The sequence below is a fragment of the Kogia breviceps genome, chromosome 8 (assembly GCF_026419965.1).
Source record: "Kogia breviceps isolate mKogBre1 chromosome 8, mKogBre1 haplotype 1, whole genome shotgun sequence".
In the NCBI taxonomy this organism is placed as follows: Eukaryota; Metazoa; Chordata; class Mammalia; order Artiodactyla; family Physeteridae; genus Kogia; species Kogia breviceps.
This window is the reverse complement of record NC_081317.1, coordinates 2,545,659-2,559,180: the sequence shown is the minus strand read 5'-3', so window position 1 is coordinate 2,559,180 and position 13,522 is coordinate 2,545,659. Positions and strand designations below refer to the sequence as shown.

General features: G+C 58.9%; 1 non-coding gene across 1 annotated transcript; it reads left to right on the top strand.

Moving 5' to 3' along the window:
- The first annotated feature begins 10,902 nt into the window (after nt 1-10,902).
- On the top strand, nt 10,903-11,028 carry LOC131762065 (U6atac minor spliceosomal RNA). The gene has a single exon (XR_009337147.1). It is a non-coding gene; the product is annotated as a U6atac minor spliceosomal RNA (small nuclear RNA).
- The last annotated feature ends 2,494 nt before the right edge of the window (nt 11,029-13,522 follow it).

Genomic DNA, 13,522 nt, shown 5'->3' with positions numbered 1-13,522 from the left:
CACACCTTCAGGGCCGAGGGGCCCTGGGCAGAGCTGCAGCCTGGCCCCAGCCCTCCTTTCCTGCCCTCAGGCCTGAAGGCGGAAGCCCAGCCTCAGCTATAGGGCCAGTGCACTGTTCTGCTTCCCAGCTGCCTACACAGCTTCGCCAGCCTCCATGTTTCATTCTGGGCTGAAAGGATAGCACGAAATGAACCCAGGTTCTGGGGGGCTTTGAGCCCCTGGAATCGTGAACGTAGTAGCATTTTTGTGGAGCGGGAACAGGCTTCTCTCAGAGTCTAAAAGGCCTAGGACTCCATCCCCCTACCCCCAGCAGGAATCTTCCCATTTCAAAGACGCAGGAGCAATGTCCCCAAGGTCTCCAAGGGACTGGTGACGGAGCAGGGCCAAGACCCAGGTCCTGACCCCCGAGGAGGGGCTTCGTCACTGGAGGGGACTGAGCCCTCTGAGGGTAAAGGAGGAGGTCCAGGCTGGGCACAGAAACAGCAGCTTGCTCTGCTCAGCCCCATGCGGTCTTCACGATGGGCCCATTTCCAGATGTGGAGACTGAGGCTTGGAGAGTATAGTGGGGTGAATGCTGGCCCCACAGAGATATGTCCCCTGGAACCTGTGAATGTGAGCCAAGGACGCCTGGGCGCCCAGCAGCTGAAAGAGGCAGGAAGGACCCTCCCCTGGAGCCTCTGGAGGGAGTGCGGCCCTGCCCCACCTGGATTTCAGACTTCAGGCCTCCAGCACTTGGGAGAGCACGTGTTTCTGTGGTTTTCATCCCCCCAGTCTGTGGTGCTTTCTTACAGCAGCTGCAGGAGCCCCGGGCAGACAGCTTCATGTGCCCCTCCCCACCCCACCGAGGACACAGCGGGGTGCAGCCCGGTGGGCGGGACCCCGGAGCCCGAGCCGGAGACGACCCTTCTCCATCCTCGCAGAGAGCCCGGAGAGCAGAACCGGGCCTTCCTGCCTTTACTGTAGGCTCTGGCCGCACCCTGACATCTGGCCTGGTTAGTGGGGGGTACACCGTAACCACCTCCCTGTCTTTGCAGCGAGCTCAGGGGTCCCGCGTGGCTCTTGTCCCCTCTGTGGGCAGCGGGCCAAGAGCGGAGCCTGCAGGGAGCTGGGGACATGATGGGGCCAAGGCTCAGAGGGGCCAGAAATAGCAGAGCTGCCGGGGCAACAGCAGTGTCATCAGGTCAGGGCAGGATGCTTCAGTGAGCTGGGCCGGGCCAGCAGTGTCCACGCCTCCCCCTGACCTCTACCCCTCCGGCCCCGCCCTCTGTGGGACCTTCTCAGTCATGCCTGCCTCTGGGGCTGAGCCCTCGCTGTCCACAGAAAGTCCGGGTTAGGGCACGTGACCCAAAAGATGACACCCCCCCGCTACTCTGCAGTGATCCCCTCCTGTGATTGCTTCCTTCACCCATAAAGGGGAGACCGCCGCCTACCTCGTGGTCCTGGGGAGGCCCGAGCTGGCACGGAGCCGGGCCCGGCAGTGGACACTGCTGCCCCCACCACCATCACGGTACAGGGAGACGCCGCAAGTAGGGCAGAGGCTGCAGCGGTGACTCCCGCCTCCCTCACCCAGGGCAGCCTTACGCTTGACGCCCAGTCACCCCCAGGGCACCCCCTCCGAGCCCGGCGCAGTGACGGTCCAGGCCTGGGCCCCTGCCATCCAGAGTGCGTATCCAGAACCGCACCCCCGAATTTCCAACATACGCTTCTCAGCCCTCTCCAGAGTAGCGTCTGCTGCATCTGGGGCCAGTGGGGCTGGCTGGGAGGAGCAGAGGCTGCTGGGAGAGGGCCCTGGGCTGACCGCCTCCCCGAGGGGACACGTGGGCAGAGCAGCCGCCAGCCTCCCGAAGTGCAGCACCCTGCGGCCCTGGACAAGATGGGCGGGCAGGGCAGGGGCTGTCTGACGCTGGGAGCAGCACTGAGGCAGAGCCCACGGCTCCCAGGGCAGACCAGCCCCCCACGTCCCAGCCGGACGACCGACCGCAGTGACTCACTGCACCACCTCCTCCACGCTGCCCGCTGTCGCCCTGGGGAATCCGATCCTGTTGCCGGGCCCCTCCCCCTGCTGGCTCTGCAGCCTGCCCGACTCCTCCCCGGGTGCTCTTGTGCATCTCTCCTGCTGCATTCGGTCCTGGAGGGCGCGGCTCCTTCCTGCCCCAGGCCCTTTACACTGGCCGTGTCTTCACCCCAAAGCCCTCTCCTTCTTTCCTGGGCAAACCCTGACTCCGACTCCAGGTCTTGTCCTTCCCTGCCCGCCCCCCAGACTAGTTCCCTCAGCCCCGGGAACCCTCACGAACCTATTCCAGGAGTCATTTGTTCACTGCCGGCTCCCTGCCAGGCCTGAAGCTCCAGGAGGTAGCGTCGTGTGCCTTTGGGGGATGTCTTCTTGCCGGGGGTGTGCTTCCATAAGCACTGGTCCCCTGAATGAAGAGCGTCTACAACCACTGCTGGGCGAGGTCTTCCCCCGTGTCTCCCCTGAAAGGTGCGCACCGTTTCCATCTCCATTCACCGTTGAGAAGAGGGGTGCAGAGAGGGGAAGGTCTCGCCCCAGGGCCCTGAGGCTCCTACAGAGGGCCGTCGGGCGTTCCAGGGGCAACCGGTTGGGCGGTCCCGTCCTCACCGGCCTGCCCCCGCCCCGCCCGGGGAAGGACCTGGGGGCAGGAGAGGCCAGTCCGCCCCCACGCTTTGCAGAGCTCACAGCCTTCCTCCTCCTTCCCTACAGGGCAGCTCTCTTCCCAGTGCGTGTCTGTGGAGCCCGAGATCCACGACGGGGTGCTATCGGCGCTGCTCCGTGGGGACGGGCCTTTGGGAAGTGCTGGGCGGGCAACGGGGAGCAGAATTCTTTCCCACAGGACTTCTCGGAGACTTTAGGCGCTGTGCACACCGGCCCTGGGGGAGACCTCTAGCAGACATCCCACAGTATTTGGCCAGGGGGTGGGACCAGAGCCCCGTGTGGGGCTGGGGGCTTGGCTCTTGGTAGAAGTCTCGTTCCCCTGGTAGAGAGCAGGGGCTAGCCCGGGCTTTGCAGTTACCCGAAGCTGCCTTCAAATCCCTCTCTGTTCTCTTCTGGCTGGGGGTCCTCTCTGAACCTCAGCTTTCTCCTCTGTCACCTGGAGAAAGCAACGCCCAGGTCCCAGGGGTGGAAATCCTCCGCGTAGCACCTGGTCGCAGCCTGCACTCAGAGGGCGGGGCGGTTTTGATCGGCCTGAGCGGGAGGGGGGCAGCCAGCCGGCGCCTCTGCCACTTCCTCCTGGGTCAGCCGTGCTCCGTCTGGCAGCCTTTTTGAAGCTAAATTCTTTCCAGTCTCACTCTTAAGGGTGAGTTTGGGGGCCCCAAGCGAAGGGTGTGTAAACGTTTCATCATTTTTTTTTTAGCTTTTTTTTTTTTTTTTTTGCGGTACACAGGCCTGTCACCGTCGTGGCCTCTCCCGTTGCAGACGCGCAGGCGCAGCGGCCACGGCTCACGGGCCCAGCCGCTCCGCGGCACGTGGGATCCTCCCGGACCGGGGCACGAACCCGCGTCCCCCGCATCGGCAGGCGGACTCCCAACCACTGCGCCCCCGGGGAAGCCCTGTTTCATCATTTTGAGTCCTCCAGCACCCCTGCCATACTTGACCCACCAGGGCCAAGAACTAAGAAGACTGTGTTCCGTGCCGGGCCTCCAGGGCTCCGTGACCCCAACCCGCCGTCCAGGGGGACAGGACGGGGCCTCTGCCGGGGGACAGAAGAGTGATGAGAGTCACTGGTGATTATCCACGCCAGGCTAGGTGGGTCCTTTTAACAGTGCTGGGAGTGCTCGCTTCTCCCTCCAGCAAGAGTTTTTCCAGATTCCAACCGGAGGGACCAGACCCAGGCCCCAGCGGCTACATCCCTGCAGCCTTTTGGGAAGAGCCCAGATGCCCAGCCAGGGGCCACGGTGGGATGGCCGCCAGCGCCACTCCTCCCGGCTGCGGGGCCCGGCGTGAGCATCTCACCCACGGGGCGAGGGCAGCAGAGCTGTGCGCGGACCAAGGGGAAAGCGAGACAGAGCAGCCCGCGCAGCTGCGGGCCCAGACGAGGTGCGGGACGTGGCCCCGCACAGACTCTTGTCGGCCAAGTTGTTCCGGCAATGGCTCGTTGAAACGTTTGTCTCTGCTTCCTGAAACCCGAGGGCCCGGGCCCGGGCCCAGGAGGACGGCACGCGGAGGCAGAGGACACGAGACACACAAACGCCATTTACGGCCCCCATCACGTCTTCCCTGTCTCCCCAGCGAGGGGAAGGACTCCTGGCACGTGGACACGGTCCCCTCTTCTGTCCCACAAATGACCGAATGAGAAGAGGAATAAACCAGGTGCCTCTGCCAGGCTGCCTCTGGGGCCTGTAAGTGGAGCCGGGCAGCAGGGCAGCCCGAGAAAGTTGTGGAGCAGCTGGGAGCCAGCTCCTGGAGGGCGGGTGACCTGTGTCTGGGTCCCGCCTGGCCCCCCAGGCCTGAGGCTCCCTCCCTCGGGGCCTCAGGACGCTTGCAGGGAGCTGGTCCTGGGACATTTATATCCTGGAGGAAGGGCAGTCGCCGTGCTTGGTCCCCGAGGAGCTTCCTGTCCATCGGGGCCGTGGGGCCCAGGGCAGAACCGGAGGGCCCGGGAGGCCGGACGGTCACGCAAGAAAGGCCTCCGGCCGAACGCCAGCCTTGGAGACACTCGGTCCCCTCCTCCTTCCACACATCTGGGGCTCAGCGGTCACTTTATTAATAGCAGCCCCCGAGGAGAGGCCTCACCCCCTGGACCGTCATCACCCTCCCTGTGGGCTTGGCCGAGCGACCTGGGGGCATCCCTCGGAGGGACGGTTGGGGGACATCGCCACCCTGCCTGCCCGGAGGCTCCAGACACCGCAGAGGGAAAAAGCAGGTTTCAAAGATCACATTTTCTCCCTCCCGCCATCAACTGCAAGACACAGCATCAATTTCCTAACAGCTCTTGGGGACAAAAAGAAACAGCACTAACTTTGTACTTTGGCACAGAGACACACCTCCTCCTCAGAAGCACCAGGATGAGAGGGGCAGAGTCTCAGCCCTGCCAAGACTATCCCGTCTTAAACCATCTGGGCCCATTAACAGAGAAAAATCTGGAAAGTTAGTCCCCTTATCTGGACCTTCCCTCCCTCCTCTGCACAGCAGACCTCTCGATGAGTCCTCTACCGCCAGGAAAAATTGTGAGGCTTTGAAATTGGGAAAAAAAAAAAAAAAAAAAAAAAAGATTACCGCCGGCCCTGCCTAGGGTATACCTCAAGTCATTGCAAACCTATTTTACAACACAGTAATTTCTAGGAAACAGGAAACCAGTAAAAATGCAAAAATTGGGGGCTTCCCTGGTGGCGCAGTGGTTGAGAGTCCGCCTGCCGATGCAGGGGACGCGGGTTCGTGCCCCGGTCCGGGAAGATCCCACGGGCCGCGGAGTGGCTGGGCCCGTGAGCCATGGCCGCTGGGCCTGTGCGTCCGGAGCCTGTGCTCCGCGACGGGAGAGGCCACAGCAGTGAGAGGCCCGTGTACCGCAAAACAAAACAAAACAAAACAAAAGGCAAAAAGTGTGCTGATCGAAATGGTTGGTCGGTAAGAGGTAGCGTTATTTTGCTCCTGCGTGGTTTTAAATGCACGTGCAACGAGTAGGTATACCATGTATAATGAGGAAAAAAATGGACTTGAAAGAATTAACTCCAGGAAAAGTGTCCAGGCTACACATGGATAGAGATTTTGTGTGTCTGGCGCATGTCAGGAATGCACAAATCTGACGTCTCCCCACCAGCCCGCAGCACCTCCCAGTACCTCCCGGTACCTCTGGTGCCTCTGGGGGCCCAAGAGCCTGGGCTCCAGACCCCACTGCCTGCCGTACCTGGGGATACCACCTTCAGGTATCCTGGAAATGCCTTGAGCCTCGGTTTCTCTACCTGGAAAATAGGACAGTAACAGCCACCCTCTACTGAACCCTCCCTGTGAGCCAGGCCCTGAGCTCCAGTCCCGTAGGGGAGGAAACTGAGGCTCGGCCGTGAGGTGACCTGCCCAGGGCCACAGAGAGCCAGACTCTGAACAAGAAAGTAGGCTCCGCTCCAGGGGCTGAGCTGAGGCTTAGGGAAGGTGAGATGTAGGCCCCTCCCCCTCCCCTCCCCCTCCCCTCCCCCAGGGCCTGGTGCCCCAGCTCCATCACGGCGGCACAGACCCTGAGAGGTACAACCCCGCCCCCTGGTGGAGGAGAAAGCCCGAGCTCCCCGCCCACCCAGCGCCGCTCCCACAGGAGGGACCTCCTGGGGTGGATGCCCAGCCTTGGGGTGTCCCTTCCTACAGAGAGCAAAGAACAGGCAAGGGGCAGAAACCCACCACCCAGGGGGCAACCCACCGGCCACTCCAAGGCCAGCAAGACAGGAGCCAGTGGACAGGGGTACCCCCAGGCTGGGGCCTCCCCGATTCCAAAGGCCCCAAGTCGAGGTGGTGGCCGCTAGCAATGGCCTTGAAGCTGATGCTGTGAGCCCCAGCAGTCACTCCGAAAGGCTCGTGACGGCCCCAGAAGGTTTCTGGGTCACCAAGGTCTCCATTCCAAAAGGCGACGAGCCCTCAGGGCCTGTCACCGTTGCTGGGAATGTCACTGCTCTCCCGCGCCCAGCCGAGGACCTCCCAGGAAGCTGGAAAGGGCTTAGGGGCCGCCTGGTCAGAAGGCAGAGGTCTGTGAGCTGGAGGTGAGCAGGGCAGGGGCCGGGCTCCCCCATAGCCGCCCACCCTCACCCCACGCGGCCCACGGATGCTGACAGTAGGATGCGTCGAGACAGAGCCTTGAATCAAGAGTTAGCTCTCATCCCAGCAAATCCCTAGCTCTGCAGGACGGTGCTGGCGGTGGGAAGAGCATTGCCATCGATGGCTCCGCCCTTCCGTGCAGGTGCCAAGAAGCCCGAGTTGTGAAACAAGCAGAGCTGGGCCGTCCCACAGGTGGGTTTCTGGGAAAGGGAACTGGCCACATTTGGGGGCCCAAACTTGCCTCAGACTTCCTCCAGCTGCCTCACTCCTGACCCTGACATTTCTCCAGATCAGGTGCAGACTTCACCAGAGAGCTGGAAAACTCAAGCTCTCCAAGGCCACCTGTACCTGGAAATACGAGTGTTATACTCAGAGTAGGAGCAGAGTTATTTGGCTCTGAATAACCCGGATCTCTGCCTGAAGTCGTCGACTCAGTGCCCACTGTGGACTGCTTCCCCAGGGCTACAGGTGGACTGAGGGACTGCAACGGGGCTGCATTTGCAGAGCCAACCATCCAAGCTCTGTGCTGGCAAATCCGGTGGCCGCCACCAGGGGGTGCCCTGGTGTGGACCCTGGCCCATCTGGATGGATCCAAGAGCCACTGAGGCCCTTCAGTCTCCTCCCGTCTTTGGCCTTCCTCCTCCCCCTTCCTCCTCTGCTTTCTTCCCTCCCCTGGGCCCTCTCTTCTCCCTCCTGCACAGACCTGCATGCCACCAGCCCATGAGCCAAGATGGATGACTAAATGACCCCCCACCTCCAGCCCTCATTTTCACAAGCTCCATGGCCCCCCAGCAGGCTTTCCTTTACAAAGGGGGTGGGGGAGGCTTCCCTGGTGGCGCAGTGGTTCGGAATCTGCCTGCCAATGCAGGAGACTCGGGTTCGAGCCCTGGTCCGGGAAGATTCCACATGCCGCGGAGCAGCTAAGCCCGGGCGCCACAACTACTGAGCCTGCGAGCCACAACTACTGAAGCCCGTGCACCTAGAGCCCGTGCTCTGCAACAAGAGAAGCCACGGCGATGAGAAGCCCCTGCACTGCAACAAAGAGCAGCCCCCGCTCGCTGCAACTAGAGAAAGCCCGTGCACAGCAATGAAGACCCAACACAGCCAAAAATAAATAAAATAAATTTTTTTTTAAAAAGGGGGGCGGGGTGGAGAAGGACTCTGCAACTTGGTTCAACACATAATTCCCCAAACAAGCTCCTTCCCTTCTTTCCATAGGGCACCTTCCCTTTTTTGCATAGTGGTCCCTGGAGCACACTTTGGGAGGGGCTGCTTCCCAGGCAGATGACAAGAGCGCCCCCTCCCCTGTTCCTGGGGTTGCCAAATATAGCAAATGAAAATCCAGGACAATTTCAGAGCAACAATGAATACGTTTTAGTATAAGCGCGCCCCATAAAATATCTGAGGCATACTGACACTTTTAGTGCTGTTTACCTGAGATTCCAATCTAACCAGGCATTGGTATTTAATCTAGCATCTCCGCCAGGACACTCGCAGGGAAAAGGCTCACACAGGCCTCGGGCTTCGCCAGGGCTGGAGGGGACCCCACACTCCCACCATCTGGGTCTGGGTCCTTCCCCCAACCACCCAAGAAACAACGGGCGGGGGGGGGGCACTCAGCAAGCCCCTCCTCTCCCTCAGCTTCTGCAAAACAGGCAGGTCAGGTGGGTGATCTCGCCTTCTCTTACTTCTGGGACTTTTCTGGGTGTAGCCCCTGATCCCACGCGGGGGCCTTTAGGAACAACCCCTGGGGATGGTCTAGTGAGTTCCGTTCCCGGTGAGATCGGGCTGGATGATGATCAGGGGCCCTGGAGGCACCAGCAGGCGCCCGGAAAAGCAGCCTCAATCAATGCAGCCCAGGCACCCACGTCGGCGCCAGACCCGGGAACGAGCTGCTCCTCCCGGGGCCTTCCCGGCTGGTCCTCTCAACACTGCGAAGACCCTCTGGCTACCTTCCCTCACAGGCAGCCTCCACCTTATTCTGCAAATTCTTCCCGTCTGTGTCATCATCTTGAAGTTGCCTGGAAGCAGTGGAGTCACCCACTCTCCACCCAGAGCAAAGACAGGCCGTCAAGAGTGGGGCAGCAGGTGGGGGCCCCAAAGACTTCGTGAATGCAGATTCCCAGGCCTGCCCCTAGACCCCCCCCCACACACACACACACACGCCCCCAGGTTCAGACTCTGCCCAGGAATCTACATTTTAACACCAGGTGGTTTGGAGTCAGCCTAAAGCTTGAGAGGCCTGGTCTGGGGTTCCTGAGGAGCCAGCTGCCCCTTTGTTCCAAGCCAATGAGGACCAGGAGCTTGCAGACTCAAGGGAAGGGCAAGGCCCCACCCATGTGGCCTGTCGATGGGCAGGAGGTGACATCACTGGGGCCCCGGGCCACTTTGGTTGGACCCTCCCATGTGCCCAGACCAGAGGGTCCCAGGAGGCCCAAGGCAGAGGTGCTGTGCGCAGAAGTCCCGGCCATGGAGCAGGACAGTTTGGCACAAGCGGACTCCCCAACCCTCACCCCGCAGCCCGGCTCTAACCCCTCTGCTGCCCCCCTGGAGGTGTGATGTCCACGTCACCCAACCACTCTGGCTTGTGTCCTCAGCTATCAAGTGTCGGTGCTCATGGCACCAACCTCGTGGGGGAGGGGCGTGAAACGGGAGGACGTTAGCGCAGGGCCACTGGGTGCTCAGTGGGTGCTGAGCACGGCCTGCAGTGGCTTGTCCTAAGTGAAGAGTTACAGCTCCGCAGGTCTGGGACTAAGGAAGCCCGGCCGCTGGAACGGTGTGGGCAGCTGGACAGAGCAGTGACTGAGACAGGACTGATGCCCCTTGCAGCTGCCCACTGTACTGACCGGCTCCAGGGTGACACCCAGGCCCCGTGCTGCACCTGGGAGCACCGACACAGGGCAGGTCAGGGCCTTGCCCAGAGCACACGCACACCCACTCCCAGCTGACCCAGTCCCCGGTGGCTGCCTGCCTGTCCCTTGGTCACGCCCTCGGCTCTTCTCTCCCACGATGCTCTGCAAACTGGGCAGAGCTCTCCCGTGCGCACGTGGTTAGCTCTCCACCTGTAACTAACCGGCTGCTCGGAAACTTCTCAAAGGAGAACTGGGTGGGGAACACTGCTAGCCTCCTGCAGGCCGGGTCCACCCCAGCCAGCTCAGCGTCCCTTGGCTGGACCCACCGGCCACCCCTTCTGTCCACTGCCCTTCTGTGCTGTCTGTGCGCGCATACACGGTGTGGACGAGCGCGCTCGTGGACGCCTGGGCGTGCACGGACACTGTGGACACGCAGGCGTGTCTGCACACATATGCACATATTCTTATGCACACATGCACACGCACACACGCCTTTCTCAGCCCGCACAGTTCATCGGAGGGTCGCCCCCCGCCGCACGGAGCCCAGCGCACACGCGCGTCCGGCCGGGAAACCACGCGCCCGCAGCCGTGGGGAGGCGCCGCGTCACCGCCTCGGCCCGGGGCCGCATGGCCCCACCGTCTACACTGTGGGGACGGCCAGCACCCGAAGCATCGGATTTAAATCTTAAAACTCTAGGGAAAGGACGGAAGGGAAGAGCAGAAGCCGGCTCCGCGCAGACTCCATCCCTCCCCGGGGTTCGAACCGTCGGCTCAAGGATGGCGAGGAGCGGGCTAAGAGCATGCGCGGAAAACGAGTGGCGTAGGCTGGGAGCATGCGCAGACCGCGCCCCGGCTCCCGCCGCACCCACAGTTCCAAGCGCAGGGCCGCGTCCGGATGTCCGTGGAGCGGCTCTTCCTTCCTCGTCCTCTGATTCGCTACCAACCACTTCCATTTCCGCAGAAAGTTCCGAGCCATTTCCGCGAGGCGTGTCGCTGTAGGAAGTGCACGCCAACCCTGTTTTGTTTCCGGGGGAATCTATTTTCCTGAGGACGCTCGGACTTCCGAGTATTCCTCTCAGCCTCTGATTGGCTGGTTTTATGAATATATTAGAAAACGAAAAAGAAGTTTTTTCATCGCGCTAAAATAAGATATCGACTTAGAAAAGACTTATTCGCGGCTCCTCGTTGGATGCGACCGCTTTTACCAGCGTGTCTGAGGCGCGAACCCGAAGTCGCCGTAAGCGTAAGGCGGCAAGCACACGGACCCTTAAATTCGGAGCACGCAAAAGTGAAGCTGTGTTGTATGAAAGGAGAGAAGGTTAGCACTCCCCTTGACAAGGATGGAAGAGGCCTTCGGGTCTAACAACACGCATACGGTTAAGGCATTGCCACTTACTTCGTGGCATCTAACCACTGTTTTGTTTTGTTTTGTTTTTTCCGTTGTGCGGACACAAGGGCGTGTGGTACACGGGGCTGCATCGCTACACAATGTGCTGCACGTGTCCACGCCGACACGTGGGCGTGACGCGCGCGGGTGCATAGGCGGGGTGTGCGATACACGGCTGTGTGATACATGTGTGTGCCGCGTAGGCAAACACCTATGCGACTCTACTTTCTCGGCTCTTTGAGATGCTTGGCATTTTTTTTTTTAACATCTTTACTGGAGTATAATTGATTTTCAATGGTGTGTTAGTTTCTGCTGTATAACAAAGTGAATCAGCTATACATATACATATATCCCCATATCTCCTCCCTCCCTATCCCACCCCTCTAGGTGGTCACAAAGCACTGAGCTGATCTCCCTGTGCTATGTGGCTGCTTCCCACTAGCTAGCTATTTTACATTTGGTAGCGTATATATGTCCATGCCACTCTCTCACTTTGTCACAGTTTACCTCCCCCCTCCCCATGTCCTCAAGTCCATTCTCTAGTAGGTCTGTGTCTTTATTCCTGTCCTGCCCCAGGTTCTTCAAGACCATTTTTTTTTAGATTCATATATATGTGTTAGCATATGGCATTTGTCTTTCTCTTTCTGACTTACTTCACTCTGTATGACAGACTCTAGGTCCATCCACCTCACTACAAATAGTTCAATTTCATTTCTTTTTATGGCTGAGTAATATTCCATTGTATATATGTGCCACATCTTCTTTATCCATTCATCTGTCGATGGACACTTCAGTTGCTTCCATGTCCTGGCTATTGTAAATAGTGCTGCAGTGAACATTGTGGTACACGACTCTTCTTGAATTATGGTTTTCTCAGGGTATATGCCCAGTAGTGGGATTGCTGGGTCCTATGGTAGTTCTATTTTTAGTTTTTTGGGGAACCTCCATACTGTTCTCCATAGTGGCTGTATCAATTTACATTCCCACCAGCAGTGCAAGAGGGTTCCCTTCTCTCCACACCCTCTCCAGCATTTATTGTTTGTAGACTTTTTGATGATGGTCATGCTGACCGGTGTGAGGTGATACCTCACTGTAGTTTTCATTTGCATTTCTCTAATGATTAGTGATGTTGAGCATCCTTTCATGTGTTTGTTGGCAATCTGTATATCTTCTTTGGAGAAATTGTCTATTTAGGTCTTCTGCCCATTTTTGGATTGGGTTGTTTGTTTTTTTGATATTGAGCTGCATGAGCTGCTTGTATATTTTGGAGATTAATCCTTTGTCAGTGGCTTCGTTTGCAAATATTTTCTCCCATTCTGAGGGTTTTCTTTTCATCTTGTTTATGGTTTCCTTTGCTGTGCAAAAGCTTTTAAGTTTCATTAGGTCCCATTTGTTTATTTTTGTTTTTATTTCCATGTCTCCAGGAAGTGGATCAAAAAGGGTATTGCTGTGATTTATGTCATGGGGTGCTCTGCCTGTGTTTTCCCCTTGAGAGTTTTATAGTGTCTGACCTTACATTTAGGTCTTTAATGAGATGCTTGGCATTTTTCATAATAAAAAGTGGATCACAGCTTTCTTGTATTGGCATCATTGCACCTGGGGCAGGTGTGCCTTCGCCTCCTCATCCCCAGCCACAGGGTGGGGGGCAGGGCCGGGGAGCGGACATCAGGACACCCAGGTGGCTTCCACTTCCTGTCGGTGTGTCTCAGCGTGGGAGCAGGAGCAGGGCGGGGGAGGTTAGGCAGGCGGCCTGGTGGCCAGACCAGGTCCCGCAGGAGGCTGAGGTCTGAGGCCTCGGTGGCTTCCAAGTTTCCATGTGCGTCTCTTCAGCATCACAGACATTCGGGGGACAAAGTCATTGAGCAGCCATCCTCCGTGGGACACTGATCCAGGTAGGAGAGGACCCCAGCCCCAGGAGCTCACATCCTGGACCACTCCAGAGGCTTAGCGGACAGATCCAAAGCAGGTGACCTCTGTGGGGTGAGCCGAGCAGGCAGGAGTGGTCAGGGAAGGCGAGGCCCGAGGCCCTGAACCGGGCTCCCCCTTTGTGTGCAGAGCACAAACTGCTGTCGAGTTTTAAGTGCAGGGCTCATTTAAGGACCCAGTTAAAGTGACAGTCAGATTAAATAGAAGCAACCTGACCAACGATTTAAACAGAGAGAGGTGGCGGTCGGGCCACTCCGGCTCTCAGGACACGGGGAGACGGGAAGGTGGTCGGCAGCCCCTCGGAGGTGCAGGCAGGCAGCAAACCCGGACCTGGACCCCTAGGGCACGAGTGACCCAGTCTCCACAGAGATGCCCAGCGAGAAACGGGGGAACCTGGAGGGTCAAGAAGGAAACACAGGCGGGGGCTTTGCTGGGGCCCGGTTCACACCAAGCTTGTGTACGTGTGCACGGCTGTATACGTACGTATGTGTACATGTACCTGTTCGTACATACGTAGGCACATACACTTTAAGATATTAAGACGAGTAGGGAAAACTGGACACTAGATATTTGATTAAAGAATTCCTATTTTAGGTGTGAAAA